This window comes from Podarcis filfolensis, assembly GCF_964270895.1.
Source record: "Podarcis filfolensis genome assembly, chromosome: 2".
In the NCBI taxonomy this organism is placed as follows: domain Eukaryota; kingdom Metazoa; phylum Chordata; class Lepidosauria; order Squamata; family Lacertidae; genus Podarcis; species Podarcis filfolensis.
This window is the reverse complement of record NC_139605.1, coordinates 83,057,597-83,073,018: the sequence shown is the minus strand read 5'-3', so window position 1 is coordinate 83,073,018 and position 15,422 is coordinate 83,057,597. Positions and strand designations below refer to the sequence as shown.

The 15,422-nt window shown below is 43.0% G+C and overlaps 1 protein-coding gene and 1 long non-coding RNA gene across 9 annotated transcripts in view; one reads left to right on the top strand and one right to left on the bottom strand.

The window, feature by feature from the left end:
• The window catches only part of SHISA6 (shisa family member 6), a 258,658-nt gene that overhangs the window by 80,545 nt on the left and 162,691 nt on the right, over positions 1 to 15,422 (top strand). The window lies entirely within an intron of this gene.
• The window catches only part of LOC310755283, a 41,180-nt gene that overhangs the window by 16,554 nt on the left and 9,204 nt on the right, over positions 1 to 15,422 (bottom strand). Inside the window, exon 1 of one of the 2 annotated variants that reach the window (XR_014544277.1) lies at positions 282 to 1,147. The exons of the other annotated variant lie outside the window; for it this stretch is intronic. This is a non-coding gene — a long non-coding RNA (uncharacterized lncRNA). Of the gene's footprint in view, positions 1 to 281; positions 1,148 to 15,422 lie in introns of those variants that run through there. 2 annotated transcript variants of the gene reach the window in all.

Below are 15,422 nucleotides of genomic sequence, written 5' to 3'. Positions count from 1 at the left end.
ACTGCAAGACAGCAACCCAATCCAGTACATATTCACCCAGAAGTAATTTCTATTGAGTCAAATGGGGATTTCCCCCAAGTAAGCATATGTAAATTGAAGCCTTGGGGTTTTTTTGTTTTTGTTATTCTAAAATTTTGCCCATAGGGCATATGTTTGTTCTGCCCATTCTCCCAGACAAGGACCAAATCCATATCCTCTAGTTTTGAAGGGAACAGTACTGGGACCAAATGCAAGGATTGGAGAAATTGCCCCATCCCCATGCTATTTCAAATGTTACTCACTGTGGATAGAGTGAAGATGGATTCCACTTGCTGCAGTCAAGTTTCAAAGTCTGGGGCCAACATAGAAATGTTGCTGGTGTCTCAGTCTTTCTTCAGTATAACTGAGTCCTCTCAAGAGGCAGATCTTTAAGGATAGGGCCCAACTTCAGAAGCTGCTGCTTCTGTTTATCTACTCAATCGTCTTCCAAATGAGTCCCAGAATCAGACTCCATTGTGCACTTGAGCTGGGCAGAGGTACTTAAATTTTCACAGCGCTTCAATGTGGCCTCAGGGCCTCTCTGTAGATTTTCTTCCCAGCTCTTACAGAGCAGTCTTTTGTTGGCTGTAGCACTGCTTCCTGTTGTTCCTACCATTTTGAATGCCTTTAGACTGAAATATAAGCATGCTTCTGTAAGATAAATGAGTAACTTATCTCTTCCTAGAGGAGGGCGGGAACAGGCATTCACCAAAACCACCTTTTGCAAGCTGAATTTCCGCCTCGAATACTTGGAAAAGGCGCAGAAGCACAGGAGGCCAGGCACTATCTCTGTGCTGCTTCAACGTTGCTTCTTTTAATAGGTTGGCTGTCCAGCATTTCAGCACTGCAACATCAAGGTGGATGCTTCGCCTCTGATGTCAAAATGGCTCCAAAATGGACCCGGGGTAGAACTATACCTCCACTGCTTTCAGGCCACTGGCCTCCTGCAATAGGCCCATCCCCATTGCATGGGTTGATACAGATCTCGACGTACACAGAAACATGTGGCCCACTTGCATCCCATCTCACAGCTGAGTGATCCCCACGTCGCTCCGTATTCGATACCTTCATTGTCTGTTGCAACAACATGTATTTCGGGTAGCCGAAAGTGAAGTGGTGATCAATCAACACCCTGGCGGCTTTCCACAGTTCCCCTCCCCTCCCCTCCCCTCCCCTCCCCCAAAAACTCTTTTTTTGCTGTCTATGGCTCCTCTGTTCAGGGCTATAGCTGAGTAGCTGTTGCTGCTGCAGCAGCAGCAGCTGCCGCCGCCACCACCACCTCTACTGCACTCTGATGTCATCCATTTATTGAGCTGCATGCTCCAGTGAGAGACGGTGTAGGATCCCTGGTAATTGCTTTCCTCGTCTCTTTGCTATACCTCCGGCCACAGGATGAGCAGCTCCAAACAAAACAGCTTTCTTGTCTTATTGAGCGAGATCCTGGAAGCGGCTTGCGATGCTTAGAATTCCATGCGTGTGTGTGTCTGGGATGCAGCCCTGACAGCCTGTGAGTGATGGGGATAGTGATCTCCAGCATATCAGAGGAAGCTTCTGGTGCAGTGTTTCTGTGATGTTTTCAGAAAGCACCGCCACCTGTCTCTCTCCATGCCACTGCCACATCCCATTTTCTGTGCCACATCAGATCTGTTAGCATGTTTATGGAGGGTCCAGATGATAGATGCATATAAACAAAAGGTCACCAGGATGTTGAATTTCTCCCTACCCATCGCTGGAAAAACAACAACTATTCTCCTCCACCAGTGACCTTTACTGCAGCTTAAAATGGAGGCATTTTCAAGATTATTATTTAAGCTGTTACATAAAAAAAAAGGTTTCCTCCAAAGTTTATGTGGTAGAGAAGTGTATGCACAGCCTGAGTTTGTCTTGCTGTTTTCACCACAATCATTCCTACTGCCAAAGAAACAAGACACTTTCCAAAACTATTACAGCAATAATGTGCATCAATTCTTTCTGTTGCACAATAAACAATTCACTGACAGCTCTCGGGGAGCGTTTTAAGTGCAATATAATCCAGGAGCAAAGCAGATATTCTACATGAAGTTGATCACAGAAGGTTAATATCTGCAAGAACTACTGATGTGTGGGAATGGCCGCTTACCGTCCTGCTGGTGAGCAGTGGTTGCGGCCCGATGTGGCGCCTCCTCTCACCCCCTGATGCGCAGCACCATTTTAGATTGTTTCCCTGTCCCCTCCCACTGCTGCAGAGACTCATGGGTTCCCACCTAACCCATCCTTCAAATGAGCCAATCCGTGGTGGCCCGGGGGCCAAGTACTTAGCCCAGATGACCACTCAGCACAGCATCCATTTAATGTCTTAATCACTTCTATTTGACTTTTCTAAATGCAAACTGTTTTTATTTTTCAATTAGCTCATTCACAATTACAAATATAATCCAAGGAAGGTTAGATGCATTCACACACACTTTCTTGCCTGATGGGCTCAACACTGTGTTAGGGGAGAACAAACCTGAATGTGACCAGCAGCTAGTTTAAAGGACACATGTGGAAAGTAACTGGTCTATGAAAGACCAGATTCTTCAACCATGGTCAAGTATCACAAAACCCTGTGCCAAAGAGCATAAGTTGCTGCAACAATATCCAAAGCTTTGAGTGATCTTTTATATTCCCAAACAGCAGCAGGCCTGGTAACACCCCTCAGATAAGTGGTAGTGGATATAAAGGGGCAGCGTTGTGACATGGAGCTACGTACTGCCACACCTTTGAATATGCTCAGACTAGAGATGCTTTTCTCCTCCGCTAGAGGAATGTGGGTCTGTGAATGTCAGTGCAGATTCCTGAGCTGAAAACCCTTCACTATCAATCCCAACGATAATGAAAAAAGATCCCACTGCCAAAAGCCTATCTAGTCCAGCATCCTGTTTCTCAGAGAGGGAAGCTCACAAGCAGGCTTATGCATGACTAGTAGCCATTGATAACCTAATCCTCCATGAATTTGATGCCTGGTGGTCTTAGTGGGAGAGCAGAGTGTTAAACCTGATCCTCCTATATTGTGCCAGCCAGCAAGTCACCAAGAGAAGCTCTACCACTGTCATAGCTATACAGGGTGATCGTGTGTGTGTGTGTGTGTGTGTGAGAGAGAGAGAGAGAGAGAGAGAGAGAGAGAGAGAGAGAAGAAACTCTGCTTGTACCTCTGCTGCCACTACCAAGTGTAACAACCACCATCCCATCACACAAACCTTTCACTTACTTGCCCCTGTTTGGGAAAGGCAAGTTCTGAGGTAAGACCTTTTGGCTCAACCTTAATAAGATTTTGGAACGCATCAATAAAGAAAACCATCAAATCTAACATGCGGGGAACCACTTTATCTAAATTATCTATTGTAGCCTTATTAGACTTTACCGATTGGTTGGGTGAGCGTTGCTCTCGGACGGGAGGAAGGAAGTCAAATGACACCGAGGTTTGGTTCAGAGAAAGAGTTTATTCTGCTCTCCGGATAGCAGAAGGCACTGCGTGAATCGGTTCACAGCAAGAGCACTTAAAGAGCGGTTACACACAGCTTATATACCCTTTCTGGTCCCCTTGCCCCCCTCCCCAGGAATTCAGCCACGTCAGCTTATACATGATAGTTGACATCCATGACCATAAATAGATGTTCCTGTTCCAGTACTCTTGACCATAAAAGGGTGTTCCTGTTCCTGTATTCCTTATGTTGGGGTAAGGTCACCAGCTCTAAGAGCACTCCTGGCACCATTCCCGGACAAGGTCTGTGCGTCAGTGTGGTCAGGATGTAAGATAAGACCAAGCTGTGCCATCCCTGCTCTACTTTGGAATGGACAAGGCCATTCATTAGGGTCACGGACTGGTAAAGGAGAGAGCTTTGTTTATACAGCTGGGTTCCTGTTATACAGTTGCTCAAGAGCTCCAGTTAATGGTTTTTAGCTAATGCACCCTTAGAGAAGGGAGAATGGGATTTTGGGGCCTGTTTCAGACTGACTGCACAGTCAGACTTTAGATTTGGGAAACCCATTCCTTCACTATCAATTTGGTATTTGAACGATTGGTATTAATAATTGTATTATAAATTGGTATTGTTATAATGAAGCTATTATTGGACTGTAATTGAAAACTAATAAAAAATTATTATAAAAAGAACCTTTGGCTCAGCCTTAACGTGAGCATAGCTTTCCTCCTAAAAGAAGTAGTGGTCTTTTCCTTGCTGCATGCTGACTTATGCTTCCACCTGGCTGGGATGTCATTGTTCACTTGCCAAGGGTTTTGCCACTTTCTTAAGAATTTAAAATGCTAAGCAGCCCAGAGTGGCTGGGGCGACCTAGTCAGATGAGCAGGGTACAAATAATAAAGTTGTTGTTGCTGCTGTTGGCACCGTGTTTTGAGCATCTGGTTTTGCAATAGCATTTTCCCAGATGTAGCCAAGTCAAAGTTAGCATGCTGTTTTTGTGCTCTTTTTTTCTTTTAAGCCTGATGTTATATTATATTCTGCTTTAACATCACAGTTTTGCCCTGGCTTATTCTAAATCTCTGGTTCACCAGCCAATGGTCCCTTATTCTACATGGTGGTACTGAGTGTCAGATTCCCAAGGCACTGAAATATTTTATAAGTTTTAAAAGAATAAGTCAGTACAAAGACATCATCATCATTTACAGGTACTCCCATTGAAACATGGTTTGCTTATTGCCTCTGAAGTGTAACAATGCCATCCTCGGCTTGAATCTCCACGTGAGAAGCAAGCTGGCACTAATACATCGTCTCTGTAATATCAATTGGACCTGTGCTTTATAAATGAATTCTATTAATCTTTGAAGACTCCTATTGGGGAGTTTTGCTGTTTAAAAGCAGCTGCTAGTTTGTTGGGAGCCATGTCAGATCTAAGATCACACTGATCATACCGTGTGTAGAAATAACAATTTTGTAAAGCTACGAGGCAGCATTTTGATCCTTCACTTGCCAAATTCTCTTAGAACGCCAGTATCTTCTTAAGCAGGCATAAACAACTTCTTTCTGGAGTAGGGGGAAATAGTAGTCCACCCATATGTGTGTATTAAGAATATTCATTAATTTATCGTATGCTGCTTGATTGCCAAAGTAGCTTTTCTCAACAAACCTTGGTTACCTATAAATATATTTTCTGCTGCTTTTGCTGGTTAAATGAGAAATTAAATGCTACAAACAATGTGTGTATGGTGCAAAGCAGGATGGGGGCTTGGGTGTGTGTATTATAAACTATAAAGGGTGCTGTGCATGTTCTTAAAAATGCACGAATCCTTCCTTCCCTAAAGGAATGGAGGCAGGAGGGCATGCCTTAAGGCTCATGCTTCAGGGATCCCAACTCTCCAGAGCCCTAGCAGGTGCTTTGTTAACAAGATGTTCCTATAGTGCCAATTTAGAAAGCAGATTCTTCTAAATAAGCTTCATCTCTCAGTACAATAAACATTCAAAAGGATGGCAGCATCTGCATTGCACAGAGAACACAAAAGCCTCCCTCTGCTGAGGCACTTTCATATCAGCTCTCATGGTCAGGAACTATTCCTGACAGCGAATCCTACATGGAGAGCAATGTTTCACGCAGAGGACAGCAAATTCTGCAGAGCATGCTCTGCAGCTTCCACTTCTTCTGATCAGGTTTGACATGGGAATGAAACATCAATACTGCTGCTTAAACAGGCAGGGATCAGCACTGTTCTTTATCTCCTATTGAGTGGCATCGCTCCATGCAAGTGTGCTCAGCCACCTCCCCATTAGAGAGGCTTGGAGAAATGCTTGTTTCAGCTTATGCCAGGCATAGGCAACCTCAGCCCTCCACATATTTTGGGACTACAACTCCCATGATCCCTAGCTAACAGAACCAGTGGTCAGGGATGATGGGAATGGTAGTCCGAAAACATCTGGAGGGCTGAGGTTGCCTATGCCTGGCTTATGCATACAGCTGCTTTCTGGGTGTATTTTTGTTTGTCCTCTCTTCCCCTGTGGAATGTGACTTGGCTGGCATTGCACCACGTTGCCTCAGATTTCTGTTTGTGGCCAGTGACAGTCCACATGGAGACTGGCTCCAATCCTGTCACCAATTAACTTATTAAGATGGGGCTTTTAAAAAAATGAAAAGTGAGAGGGGGGAGAATGTGACATTATATATAATATTTGTGTATATTTTCCAGGGAGTCTTCTCTTCTCATGAGGTGGCCAAAGTATTGGAGCCTCAGCTTCACAATCTGTCCTTCCAGTGAGCACTCAGGGCTGATTTCCTTAAGAATGGAGAGGTTTGATTTTCTTGCAGTCCATGGGACTCTCAAGAGTCTCCTCCAACACCATAATTCAAAAGCATCAATTCTTTGGCGATCAGCCTTCTTCATGGTCCAGCTCTCACTTCCATACATCACTACTGGGAAAACCATAGCTTTAACTATACGGACCTTTGTTGGCAAGGTGATGTCTCTGCTTTTTAAGATTCTGTCTAGGTAGCTAGATATTAAAGTAAGTAAAATATGTAGGACAACAATTTCTGATAGTAGAAGGAAAACATTGGAAGCCCCTTTTCATGGGTGTTTGTGAAACTAGTCGGGGGGAAAGGCAAATCTGAAATCCCTTGAGGGTTGGTGTTGTGTATTCTCTCCAGCATGTGCAGTGGAGAGACGCTTGAGCACTATGGATTGCTCCTGGCACCAATTTGCAACTCGGTGCTGTTTGGCAAATGCAAGTCATGGCAGACAAAGCAGTAGCCACATTCACCTGCATCATCTTCCCTTATTCTGAAATCAGATGAAATCCAGCTCTTTCCTCATTGTGTGCACTTAGAAGTCATCAGCATTTTTTTCTGGGGTTTTAAGGGATGTTACTTGTCTTCACTGATTCATTCTCTCTGAACATCAGTTGGTCAAAACAGCTTGGTGTACTCCCTGAGTAAAAAGGTCCTCAGTTCGTCATACTTCTTAATGAGAAATGTAGATCTCTTCCCCTCAAATTGGGGGAATGGGTCTGGTTTGCCCTGTGCAACTGAAACTCTTCCCTCCCTCTCAGCCCAATTTTGTTGACTGTGCATTCAGGAACATTCTTTTTTAAGATCATTTCATGGGTGGTGGCAATTCTTTACATAAGAAACTCCCGGACACTTAGAGCAGTCTCCAATAGGAGTCATACTCAAGAGCAGGGCAAATGACATCAGTAGACTCAAGTTAATCATGCACTGTTTTCATTAGGTCTACTCTGAGTAAGACGTTGTCAAATGCAACCTTTTAGGCTGGAGAAACAGTGCTGCAGCTGGATCAGTCACTGGGGTTTAATTAATTAGTAGACAGGCAAGGAGAAGGACTCATCACCCAGAGAGAACTAAGGTGCCAGAAACATTTCTGCAAGGGAGATAAGGACTGCTGAGGGGAAATAGCAAAGCCTTCAGGAAGACTGGGTGTATATCACCCAGGAAGCTAAATTAGAGTCTATCCTTTCAGAGCATCCTAGTCATGTTCAAGTTAAGAACACACCCTGAGTGCATCTCCTTCATGCTGACTAGCATGCTTGTCACTGTGATTTCTCAGCGTGCTCAATTATTTCTGCAGAGGACACTAAATTCTCTCCCTCCAGCTCCCCCACAACACACAGCTTTTCCTGCTGTGACCAGCGGTCACCAAAGACCAACTAAGGTGAGCATTTTAAGCAGAATTCATATTAATGCTAACAACTTACAGATACAAATACCCCTCTTTCACTTCAGGCTTGTAATGGTAAATCCTGAAGCGCACACTCTCTTCATAACAACCCCCATAGCCACTCCTCTTCTGAGACTATGCTGCAAAAAAGACATTTTTAACAATGCAGGTATTAAGACCAAGCAAGCTGTCTTTCTTACCTAATGCAACAAGTTTCGTTTTAATATCCGGCGTGATGAAGACTTCTGGTGGACTCAAAAGCTTACTGTTTATTTTGTGACCTTTTGGTTGGTCATAATTAGGGATGAGCTAGTATCTCAGTTTTGATTTCAGTTTATCTTTTTTCCTGTCTTAAGTTTGGTTCTCTCCATTTCCATATCAGTTGGCATTTTTTTCAAGGTCCTCATGGAAATTCATCAGCATTTTAGACCAAATTTCATTTAATATACACATTTTCTATGCAGTTTTACCAAATATACACAGTTTTGTAAAGTGATTTTCCCTAATGCAATACATTTCTCTATGTTATTTTCATTCATATACCGGTATGCATTTATATGCACACTTTACCCCACTATATGCATTTTGTTCACACTACTTGGCTGGAGACGTGCATTGCAAAATTTGAAGAAGTGTGAATTTTGAAGGATGGCTGGGTTTCAGTTCCCATATGGTTTCAGAAAGAACAAATTAGGCAAATTCTCCTTCAAATATGTGCTGAACCAAATTTCTGCAGATTTTTTCAAAATAAAAGTGGCAGCTTAACCCTTAGCCAATCTACTTCTGAGCTGAATTCAAGGTGCCTATGTTGACATATAAAGCACTACACAACTGGGACCCAAACATCTGAAAGAGCAACTCCTACTATATTGACTTGCCTATGGCAATCCTGCCAATGGGGGAAGCTATGGGGTGGCCTCCTCTGTGGTGGTGCCCCACCTTAGGAGTTACTGAGGTGCATCAAGTACCAACACTATTATTTTTTCATCAGCAACGAAAGATGTATACTTTGGAGACTTGGTATTTGGAACCCCACGGATTTTCATCACCTGCTTTCATATCCTGATGATGTAATAGTGTTCACATTTTATTTTATGGTTCTTGTGCAATGTACTTCTGTCCTGGAACCATATGGTGAAGGGCCGACTATAAATAAGGTAGGCAAATAAATAAATAAATACATACATACATACATACATACATACATACATACATACATACATACTTGCTTTCGGTTCTGCTCAGTCAAGAAATGCTGTTTTCATCACTCACCAGTGGGGGGTGGGCAGCAACTTGCACTGTAACACCATTCATCCCACCCACTCCACCCCACCCCATTTTCTTTGAATCAAATTCCTTTTCAAAATACTCTGATATGTTCTGAGAAATGCAGACTGGATGGCACAAAGGGAGAAAGCAGGAAGCTAAGGCTTTGAATAATAGGATTATGCAATTCAGGCATCTAATCACTCATGAAAGAATAAGATTAGTTAAAGCACCAACCATTGTAATCTGGGGAAATGCCTGTTAACAGAATGCATACCTGGATTTATTAGCTTCTGCTAAAGGGCATGTAGTTGCTTTTAGCCTGGACTTCTGTTTGTTGTGTCCAAAGGCATCATGGCACGTGCAGTCCAGGGATGAGCACCCTGTGGCCCTCCAGGTGGGAAAGGCCATAGCTCAGTGGTACAGCCACTGGTCTGGAGGCAGAAGGTCCCAAGTTTAAAACCCAGTGAAAGACCCCTTGTCTGAAATCCTGGGGTACTGCTGCCAGTCAGTTTAGACAACACTGAGAGCTAGATAGACCAACTGACTTATGTTCATGTTGGATAGGGATGATGGGAGTTTGAATCCAACATCTGGAGGGCCGCAGGTTGCCTTGCCCATGTATCATTGATTGCTGCAGACCAGTCATGAAAACTGCACTAGTTGCATATGAGAACCATTATCAGTGCCTCCTTCCTGGTATATGGAATATATAGACTGCAAAACATGAACCATTACCACCTTTATTGCACCAGACACATAACCTATAGTATAAAGTAAAAAGGGACCTAATTACCACACATGATAAAGTACGGAACAACAGGCATCCTTAGAAGCAGAAAATTGACAACAGTTTCATTTTACTCATTTGTCTCCGACACACTCCTTCTGTGTACTATATTCAGTGGAAACAAGTGACGATGGAGTATATTGCTTTTCATGAAAAACAAACCCTTAATATCAAGGATATTCAGCAGCTCTCTTGAGCTTTGATTTTCTTCTTTGGATATTCCATATAGCCTTAATAGTCAAAATGTTTCATTAGCTGCTTACACATACATTCCTGCCCTGGCCTTACTCTGAGAAGCACATGACGGTACATATAGTTCTAGTCCACCTGTTGCACCTATTTTATTTCCATGAAAATCCTGTGAGGTAGTTCAGGGTGAGAATGTACTTGACACAAGTTCACCTGATGAGCTTCATAACTAAATGGGATTTGAATCATCTGACTCTTCCTTGTCTAGTCCAGAATTTTAGCCACAATATGCAGCCATCCATCTATGCCTCAATATTTTGCAAAGGTCCTGGGCCATACAGTTTAGGGTGATAATCCTAAAAAGGGAATGGCACAAACTACAGAAGACTGTATGAACCTTAGTTATTGATGTCAAAAATCTCTTCACCCTTCACCTTGGTGAGCTGTTAGCCAGGAGCAATAACAAGGGATCTTCTGAAGGCACGTTGCCTTGGCCTTTCCTCATTCCTCATCCACAGTATCCAAGTAGGAACAGTACATTGGACAGCGGCACTCACATAGAAATTTGCCTGCAAAAGCTCTGGCTTCCTAGGTTTAGCTTTTGAGTTGACACTTGCCATTCCCTTAGGTGCCTGGCAGAAAATCCCAATTGGAATGGGGATTTCCAGACCTTTAAGCTTCATTCCCACTTTGACAATACATGAATGTAATATGCACAGTTACGGTGGTACCTTGGGTGAATAACTTAATTCATTCTGGAGGTCTGTTCGTAACCTGAAACTGTTCTTAACCTGAAGCACCACTTTAGCTAATGGGGCCTCCTGCTGCCGCTGCACCGCTGTTACACGATTTCTGTTCTCATCCTGAAGCAAATTTCTTAACCTGAGGTAATATTTCTGGGTTAGTGTAGTCTGTAACCTGAAGCATATGTAACCTGAAGCATATGTAACCCGAGGTACCACTGTACTCATTTCCTGTAGCTATTCTTTAAATAAAAAAATAATAGGAAGGTATATATCTATCTCTTGGAACAAGCATGACTTGAGGTTCAAAATAAGTTGGGATGCTCATAAAGTGGTCATGGGTCATCCTTTACATGTGACAGTCCACTATTTGCAGGCATCCTCTGTTTGAAGGGCTATCAGGATAGCTCTACAAAGGGAAAGCATCTAGGGCCTTGAAGTTGACCATCAACAGGTAGCACCTAGGCAGCAGACTGAACAGGCACACAGGTGTCACCTGATCACGGTCTTCCCCACTGTGGTGCAATGTACTGTATTTCTCTTTAAATTAAAATAATCATTTCTAAATTTGCATCTCTAAATATAAATTAACATGTGCATTGAAATTATCCTCTTTTTTGGTGACACGTAAGTGGCCACCCTGGAGGCACAGTTTATTTTAATGGAAATGCAGTGTCTGATCTTGCCCTCTACTCCTTTCACCCAGTATACTTCATCTAGCCAAGATCCCTTTGACCCATGTGGAAAAGGAATGCTGCCCAGCTCTTTTTCTAAGATTTTTGCACAAGTCAATGTCATATAGGCCTATTTCCACTTAGCGCAGTTGTTTCAGGGAATGTAGGTATTGATTGCTCAGCAGAACTGCTGATCTGTGGCTGTCACCTCAGTGTTCTCGTGGGAGATTTTGTGCCTTTGCTGCCATAATTTTTTAACACTGTAAGAACTTCCCCGTAAGCCACTGTCTCTCTGGGACCTTCTGTTGAGCACACCATTTACCTGGGCTCCCAGCAGACTCTAACCACAGATCAAACATCTCTCTTCTGCTTAATAGAGCCTACTGGACCCTGTCACCATTGTTAGGGCAGGCTCCACTATAGCAGCTTCACCTCATTATGCTGGTGATTTATTACCAGCCGCAGCAAGCCAAAGGTTTTCACTAAAATGAGTGTTGCACGGATGGATTTGTTGAAACAACTCTGTGACTAGTGGGATGAATGATGAGAATGAACCCTGGGCTCCGAACAGCAGCCAAAGCTCTTGCTGGCATCATCTATCTAGTCCTCTCTGTGGGACTTTGCCCTAATTGGCACAAAAAGAAGCTAAAGATGACATTAACACTTCCTGCAGACAGATTGCAAAGACTGTTATAGATTTCTTCCCCCCAACTCAGTGACCACTTTAAATGCATAGAGGAGACAAAGTGGCGTGAGCCACAGAGAGGATCCTGATAATAGGCATAAAGCTAGCGTCAAACTGAACCGATACATTGAAATGTCAAATTAACCTTTCTTTGGCACAAGTCTTCACAAGATGGGCACAAAGCTATGCAGATGGCAGTGCTGTAACCACAAGCCATGTAGGTTTGACACAATGGACAGTAATAGGACTTTAATAGCGTTAAGGAACCAATCAGCTCAGTTGAGCCTGAGTGACAAACAGAAAGTCCGGTATCCAAGAGATTAAAGTATCAACAACATATTAGAAGGCAGCTGTGAGTTCGGGTCTCAAAATGCATGGCTTGAAGTACCTGACTTTACAATGATCAAGTCCTGCCTCTATACATATAAACAAGCTTGGCAGTAGTTTACAGATATGCAGTATTATCAGACTGGAACCAGCCGTCCCTCTGCTGTAAAATATGAACTGCGATATGCATTAATAGCACCAACCAGATAGCTTAGAATTTACTTTTATTGTGCATACAGCAAAACAACACCAGGCAGAAGAAAACCCTGCAGAAGTGGTCAGTGTGTTGGTAAAGTGTGTTGCTGCTGCTCCCCCTTCAAAAAGTTAATATAATTACCAATTTGTTAGTATCAAACTAGCTGTGATGATAGAGATACGTGAATGCACTCTCTAAATGGGAAACCGTGTGGGAGGGGGATCTGGATTTGGTCTCTAGTGGGAGAGGGTTAACCCTTTCCCCCTTGCTCCATTTTACCATTGCAAATAGCACACACACATGCCTCACAGCTACTTAACTTATTAGGAAAAACACATGCACACACTGGTTAAAGCTTAATCTAACCTACCTCCCCAAAATGGAAGATCAGCAGGTTTCTTCTCCACTTTTGCAGAAATCCTATCTACCACAAACGACTCCTGCCCATCTTGTTGTTGGGTTGAATGCCCAAATTAAGCTGTCGCAAGGGCTTCCTTGATTCCACCATTAGTGCTGGCCCCTAGGAGCCAACCAAGCTCCAAGAATGTGTCTGTGTGGAGTAATCAGCCTCATAACTTAAGGAGGGCTGTGGGTGCAACTCATTTTCCTTACCAGCTTGAGCTTCTTGAGTTCTCCCATGTCTTAAACTCATTTTTCCTTGGCTCTCTCATTTTGGCACTCCACAGTATGAATGAACATAGACTATATTCTTGCAGTCTATGAGATCATCTACTTTCAGTATTTAGATGTGGAAGATCATTCCACAGTACCAAAAGTTTCACTATGCAAGATTGGGATCCATTCTAGCCCTACAACTCTTATGGTTGTTTTAACACATAACCATTCTTTAGAATAAAAAAGGAAAGCAAAACATTCATAGAATCATAGAATCATAGAGTTGGAAAAGACCACAAGGGCCATCGAGTCCAACCCCCTGCCAAGCAGGAAACACCATCAGAGCACTCCTGTCATATGGTTGTCAAGCCTCTGCTTAAAGACCTCCAAAGAAGGAGACTCCACCACACTCCTTGGCAGCAAATTCCACTGTCGAACAGCTCTTACTGTCAGGAAGTTCTTCCTAATGTTTAGGTGGAATCTTCTTTCTTGTAGTTTGGAACCATTGCTCCGTGTCCGCTTCTCTGGAGCAGCAGAAAACAACCTTTCTCCCTCCTCTATGTGACATCCTTTTATATATTTGAACATGGCTATCATATCACCCCTTAACCTCCTCTTCTCCAGGCTAAACATGCCCAGCTCCCTTAGCCGTTCCTCATAAGGCATTGTTTCCAGGCCTTTGACCATTTTGGTTGCCCTCCTCTGGACACGTTCCAATTTGTCAGTGTCCTTCTTGAACTGTGGTGCCCAGAACTGGACACAGTACTCCAGGTGAGGTCTGACCAGAGCAGAATACAGTGGCACTATTACTTCCCTTGATCTAGATGCTATACTCCTATTGATGCAGCCCAGAATTGCATTGGCTTTTTTAGCTGCCGCGTCACGCTGTTGGCTCATGTCAAGTTTGTGGTCAACCAAGACTCCTAGATCCTTTTCACATGTACTGCTCTCAAGCCAGGTGTCACCCATCTTGTATTTGTGCCTCTCATTTTTTTTTGCCCAAGTGCAATACTTTACATTTCTCCCTGTTAAAATTCATCTTGTTTGTTTTTGCCCAGTTCTCTAATCTGTCAAGGTCATTTTGAAGTGTGATCCTGTCCTCTGGGGTGTTAGCCACCCCTCCCAGTTTGGTGTCATCTGCAAATTTGATCAGGATGCCCTTGAGTCCATCATCCAAGTCGTTGATAAAGATGTTGAATAAGACCGGGCCCAAGACAGAACCCTGTGGCACCCCACTAGTCACTCTTCTCCAGGATGAAGAGGAACCATTGATGAGCACCCTTGGGTTCAGTCAGTCAGCCAGTTACAAATCCACTGAGTGGTAGCATAGTCAAGACCGCATTTTACCAGCTTCTTTACAAGAATATCATGGGGCACCTTGTCAAATGCCTTGCATCAGCTCTTCAGTATCAAGCGTTCTTGCCATTTTTGTCCCAACAAAATATATGAAAGAAATTGTAAGCTACTATTTTTTATTTTATTCTATTTTATTATTAAATTGGGACAGTTTGAGTAGTCAAAGGGTATGTCAGCTTTCCAATAATACTGTACTGCTTGGGGGGCAAAATCAAATGGCAAATCATTGCCAATTCACATGAATTTGCAAGATCAAGCAGGGGTGCTTGACCTGTATTACATTTTGCCTTCATATTGCTCAGATCATTGTTAGGTGTACTATAATCCAGTCCACTTTTTGAGGTTCCTGACTATATACCAAACATTTGCATTGCTATGCCTGAGGCCAGCATAACTGTTTTTGCCAGAGATTAGGACTTCAAGGATTCATTTCCTCTCAAATATTAAACTGTGACAGGAAGCAGGGCTGCTAACATTGATTAGATATGGAACGGTAATTACTGTACTAGGAAGTCATGCATAAATATATATTACCCAAATTTTCAGTATAATTAACTGATTGGCATCTTTTAAAATGTTCGTTCAGGTATGATATTGTGCAGAGCTTATGATGTGGTGTGAAAGCATGCACCCACCAGTCAGATGCAATTAAAGTCGATTTACTTACATTGAAGTCAATGGGGCTAAAGGCCACTTCAGCCCAAAGTTATTTAAAAACAAACAAACATGGAAATCACTTCTGTGCAGGAAATCTTCCTGTACAATGGGGAACAAATGTAAAAGTGAGTACACCTTCTGGGAAACTGTGACTGGTGGTTAGTTATTAGTCATTTGGGCATGCCTCAAATTATTTTGAGTGTGGTATTCAACACTAGTCCTACTTAGAGTAAACTCATTGAATTTAATTGACATGTCTTAGCT